Here is a 6135-nt window from a genome sequence, read left to right on the forward strand (position 1 = left end):
TGAACAACCTGCAATGGTGATATGAGAAACAGGAAAAAAAGGGAACACAATATAGGTGGTTACTTGAAATTGAAGATGGCATCAAAGGTTGCTATTTCACTATTTCTCAATATGAGTTGCCTTCAAAATGCTAAAAAAAATATTCAACTTTAGAAATTTTAAAGAAGTAAACTACTTCTATGCCACAAATAAAGTTGGAGTTGAAAGGATCATAACATTATATTCAAGTCAATAGAACTATTTTTGCTGAAAATAGCATCACATAAATCAAGTGTCTTCATATCAGAATTAAAGGGTTTCAATTACTTCTTAAAGGAAAATATAGTTTCCATGGAAACATATATAAAAGACAGACATTCATGCTGGCTGTAATAGAGAAACAGGTCAAAATACCTGTTAGAAAAAAATGGCCAACTTAATTAACAATGCATTTGAATACACTGCAGAGCTCACAACAAAGACAAAACCACAATCTTTAAATTCCTGAAAGAATCTACAAACAGATCAAAGTGTTTTTTGAAGGGAAAAGCCTCAGAACCAAAGTTGTAGGCCTATAGCATATTAGTTAAGAGTACCACAAAAAAAGAGCAGATTCTGATGTGCTAACTTGTGATATCCGTTGAAGACGTCAGATACCTAGCGATCCTTATTACTCCCTTTCCGCTCAAGGCTACCAATTTTTTTGCTTGGGAAAAATGAACCTGACTTTGGTGCGACCACCTGAAAATGCATATTATCAAATGACCATAAGCACAATGTACATATTAGTATATCTAGATACCTAAACTTCCAAGTTACCATTTGGTAGTTCATGTCTTCAGGGCTAAATTCAGTTTAATTTGAAATGATTCAACTTCAGAATAGTAGTAGTACTACTTAGCATAATCAAGCAATAAAACTCAACACTTCCAAAGAGCATAAAAGTTTTTCAAAAAACCAAAAGTACAATAAATAAACACTTCCATGATGAAGCAAGATAAGCAAAAAAAAAAAATATTTATCTAAGACACTTCAATAAAATGAGGAATAAAAAATAGTGCTGTTAGATAATTTTGAGTATTTTATTTAAGAAAACCATAAAGTATTTTATCTGTGATCCTAAGTGTTAATTGTAAAGTTATCTTTATTTTAACTATTAGATCAAATAAATATTTAGTGTTAATTGTACAGAGTTATCTTTATTTTAACCATAAAGCAACAATGTTAAGGATGATTTATTTAACTATTTAGTGTTAATCAGTGTTATCTTTGTTTTAACCATAAAGCGACAGGGTTAATGATGATTTTTTTTGAAGCAACAGTGTTATTATGAATTGAGATTCATCTTCACACAAACAAAAGCATACTGCATCAGTGCATATGAAAGAACCTATCTCCTTAGCACTTTAAGTATTTATTGTTAAAATTTCACATATATATATATATATATATATATACACACACACATACTAAATCAATAATTTTCCATCAGATACATAAACAGATAGATATTGTTGGAATAAGTTAGTTTTGAAATTTACTAAAAGCTTAAATACAATAATAAAAGAAGTAAGGAAATACCTAACATTATAAATCCTCTTTCCTCAAGGATTTTTCAGCGCTTTCCAAAACTGACAACTTTCTGACCTTAGCTTTAGTTGTCAAAGCATCAACATTCTTATTCTCCTCTAAGAACATCATAACAATCCTTGCTAAGCCTCATGAGATGCTTTTGGTGCTGGAACACTCCCTCCTCCACTTATCCTCCCTGCCAAAAACAAAAAACATAATTTGTAACAAATAATTGAACTTTGGAGATCTATTGAAAGAAAATAATTTCATAACTCCTCTCTAGATATTTTGCCCATATACCATCAAAAGTGTTAGATATTTTTCACTCTTATAAAATCTCCAATAGATATAGCAAATTATGTAGTTATGAAAATTTTTTTGACGTCAATCATAAGCTTTATAGTTCATAATAAAGAGAAATCAATGGCATTTAGATTTGATCAAGTAATGACAACAAAAGTGATTAAAAGCAAGAAATGCCTAAAACACATAAAAAGCATGCTTAAGACAATATCATAAAATTCTGTTAGCAAATCATAAAATTCTATTACCAATTTATATTTTTCAAACGCCAAACAATAGAATTCAAGAAAAACATATTAAGCTAATAAAATGAAATAAGAAAAAACTAACACAACTCATGAACGGGCACTTGTCGAGTAAAGAACCTACTACTACTCTATTTCCATTTCGTTTGGCAACATCTACTAGTCTCTTCCAAGTTGGTTCCTTCTACTATTTAATATCTTTGCTTTAGGCCTCTTTCTCTGCATGTTGTCTTTGGCACTGTTCGAATAACTCAACCTCTATTTCTAAGAACATCTTGCGAATATTCAAAGTGAGTCCTTAAACTGTCTGATTCCAATTATTGGATATATTACAACTCTATTTTAAGAAATTAAACTCACAATATGCTCATCATTCCATAAAAAGAGAGCTACTCTGCAACCTTCATTGCAAGTATATCGAAGCAAAGACTTCTAAGGGAACATTCAACATGATTTTTATTAATTGTTGGACACTATTGGTCCATATGCTTCATAAAACAACTGGCAATCACCACAAAGGAAATAAAAAAAACACCTGATATTGAGACAGGCCATCATACTCCACCAACACTTGTCTCTTAAGATAGTATCATCCACGCTGCTAGAATTTGCATCACAGCTCTCAGCCTGTAATGCAAATTGCACCTTGTGGTCATCATCACCAGCATTGGGCATTAAATTATCATTAGTTTCAAAAAATTCATCCCACACGTTACCTTGAAGCTATAACACAAAACATGTATTTAGATTTTAGAAAATAACTTACAACACCATGGCACCACAAAGCATAGCATCAAAAATAATAATAAAAAATTGGTGATAATCATAAATCCACTATAGTTGCCAACTCTTTGTTTTTCAGGAAGCTATAGTTGAAAAAAGCCAAAAGGGTATACCATTAAATAAAAGAGAACTTATCTTTTAGTAGAAATTTGGAAGCTAACCAATGAAGTATTCCTTCATAATTCAGAGATTCATCATAAATTTAGAATATTTTTCTTCCAAAAACATAGATTCATCACCACTGGTTAGCATTTTAAGAGATGAAGACTCCTGAAAAAAATTAGAACAAAAGCCTAGTCATAGCTTTTCATAATCTGAATTTTTTGAATGAGTTGTTGAATATATATTAGAGATAAAGACAAACAGAAAACATGAACTTTAAATGCATGAAAACCACATACTCATTACCAAAGGAAAAGTAATAGATTGCAAAAGGGTCATTGTATTAAATATAACTAATTTATTTAAAAAATAAGATCATTACAATTTAGTCACATTTTTTAAATTTTGTATGGATTGTTTCTTGATAACAATGGCCAAAAGAATAAACATGCTTTGAATGGGTGCAAAATAAATAAATAAATAAATAAATAAATAAAAGTGTGCATGATAGGAAAGAAAGCATGCATATCCATATAAGTAGAAATTGAACAATTCACATCTCTTTCTATCCAAAGATCATAATTCATTAACATTGACATAAAATACTTAAAGTGGCTATTATCCGTCCTACTATACTATCCAAATCTACATCTCAAAAAGAAAAAAAAAAGAAAAGAAACTTTTTAAAAACACAAATGGCAAAAAGAAAAGAAAAAAAAAAGAATATACATGGTCCAAAAGCATATTAAAGCACATGCATTATAGAAACAGCATCAATAATATAGTGCATTCACATTGAAAAATATGCTTACCTCTGGTTTCCCTCATTGGATTATAATGTGCTATGATAAGTGATGAGCGGATAATTTATACGCTTTTTGGCATTGTTTTTAGTATGTTTTTAGTAGAATCTAGTTACTTTTAGGAATGTTTTCATTAGTTTTTATGTTAAATTCACATTTCTGGACTTTACTATGAGTTTTTGTGTTTTTCTGTGATTTCAGGTATTTTCTGACTGAAATTGAGGGACTTGAGCAAAAATCAGATTCAGAGGTTGAAGAAGGACTGCTGATGCTGTTGGATTCTGACCTCCCTGCACTCAAAGTGGATTTTCCAGAGCTACAGAACTTGAAATGGCGTGCTTCCAATTGCGTTAGAAAGTAGACATCCAGGGCTTTCCAGCAATATATAATAGTCCATACTTTGGCCAAGAATAGATGACGCAAACTGGCGTTCAACGCCAGCTCTCTGCCCAATTCTGGCGTCCAGCGCCAGAAAAGGATCCAAAACCAGAGTTGAACGCCCAAACTGGCACAAATGCTGACGTTCAACTCCAAGAAGGACCTCTACACGTGCAACACTCAAGCTCAGCCCAAGCACACACCAAGTGGGCCCCGGAAGTGGATTTATGCATCAATTACTTATTTCTGTAAACCCTAGTGACTAGTTTATTATAAATAGGACCTTTTACTATTGTATTAGACATCTTTGGACGCCTGGTTCTTAGATCAGAGGGGCTGGCCATTCGGCCATGCCTGGACCTTTCACTTATGTATTTTTAATGGTAGAGTTTCTACACTCCATAGATTAAGGTGTGGAGCTCTGCTGTTCCTCAAAGATTAATGCAAAGTACTACTGTTTTCTATCCAATTCATCTTATTTCGCTTCTAAGATATTCATTCGCTCTTCAACTTGAATGTGATGAACGTGACAATCATCATCATTCCCTATGAACGCGTGCCTGACAACCACTTCCGTTCTATTTTCGATTGAATGAGTGTCTCTTAGATCTCTTAACCAGAATCTTCGTGGTATAAGCTAGATTGATGGCGGCATTCAAGAGAATCCGGAAAGTCTAAACCTTGTCTGTGGTATTCCGAGTAGGATTCAATGATTGAATGATTATGACGAGCTTCAAACTCGCGATTGCTGGGCGTAGTGACAGACGCAAAAGGATAGTAAATCCTATTCCAGTATGATCGAGAACCAACAGATGAATAGCCGTGCCGTGACAGGGTGCGTTGACCATGTTCACTGAGAGGATAGGATGTAACCATTGACAAGGGTGATGCCTCCAGACGATTAGTCGTGCCGTGACAGGGCATTTGGATCATTTTCCCGAGAGAAGACCGAAAGTAGCCATTGACAATGGTGATGCATTACATAAAGCCAGCCATGGAAAGGAGTAAGACTGATTGGATGAAAATAGCAGGAAAGCAGAGGTTCAGAGGAACGAAAGCATCTCTATTCACTTATCTGAAATTCTCACCAATGATTTACATAAGTATTTCTATCACTATTTTATTAATTATTTTCGAAAACCCCATTACTATTTTATATCCACCTGACTGAGATTTACAAGGTGACCATAGCTTGCTTCATACCAACAATCTCCGTGGGATTCGACCCTTACTCACGTAAAGTATTACTTGGACGACCCAGTGCACTTGCTGGTTAGTTGTGCGAAGTTGTGAACCATGGTATTGGCATCATGTTTTTGGCGCCATTACCAGGGAAAGAAAGAGCGATGAATTTTACATAATCAAAGTGTAATCACAATTTCTGCGCACCAAGTTTTTGGCGCCGTTGCCGGGGATTGTTTGAGTTTTCGGCAAGCTTTTGGTCCGGTAACATCAGTGCCAAGTTTGATCCGGCAACAACACCAAGTTTTTGGCGCCGTTGCCGGGGATTGTTCGAGTTTGGACAACTAACGGTTCATCTTGTTGCTCAGATTAGGTAATTTTCTTTTTGTTTTAATTTCCAAAAATTTTTTCAAAAAATCTTTCAAAAATTTTCTCATCAGTTTTCGAAAAAAAAAATAAAAATGTTTTCAAAAATATATTTTTCTTCAGAATTTTTAAGAATGAATTCTAGTGTTTCATGATGATTTGTTGAATCCTGGCTGGCTGTAAGCCATGTCTGATCTTTTGGACTGAGGTTTCAACTTATCATCACAAGAGCTTGTTGATTCTCACACACTTAGTTGTTCTATACATGGAAGGTATCAACAGCATACCAAAGCTTGGCTGGTTATTAAGCCATGCCTGACCCTTTGATTGGAGCTTTAGACTAACATGGCAAGACTCCTGGAATTCATATTAAAAATTTTGAATCCTTATTTTTTTTCTTTTTCAAAATGATTTTCGAAAAT

At 33.6% G+C, this 6135-nt stretch overlaps 1 long non-coding RNA gene across 1 annotated transcript; it reads right to left on the reverse strand.

The window, feature by feature from the left end:
* Positions 1 to 276: 276 nt before the first annotated feature.
* LOC112724052 (uncharacterized) lies at positions 277 to 3597 on the reverse strand. Its single transcript, XR_003163283.3, has 3 exons — positions 2635 to 3597; positions 1561 to 1747; positions 277 to 720 (listed from the first exon to the last, which is right to left on the reverse strand). It is a non-coding gene; the product is annotated as an uncharacterized lncRNA (long non-coding RNA).
* Between the last annotated feature and the right edge of the window lie 2538 nt (positions 3598 to 6135).

Source organism: Arachis hypogaea, chromosome 11 (genome assembly GCF_003086295.3).
Source record: "Arachis hypogaea cultivar Tifrunner chromosome 11, arahy.Tifrunner.gnm2.J5K5, whole genome shotgun sequence".
Classification (NCBI taxonomy): Eukaryota; Viridiplantae; Streptophyta; class Magnoliopsida; order Fabales; family Fabaceae; genus Arachis; species Arachis hypogaea.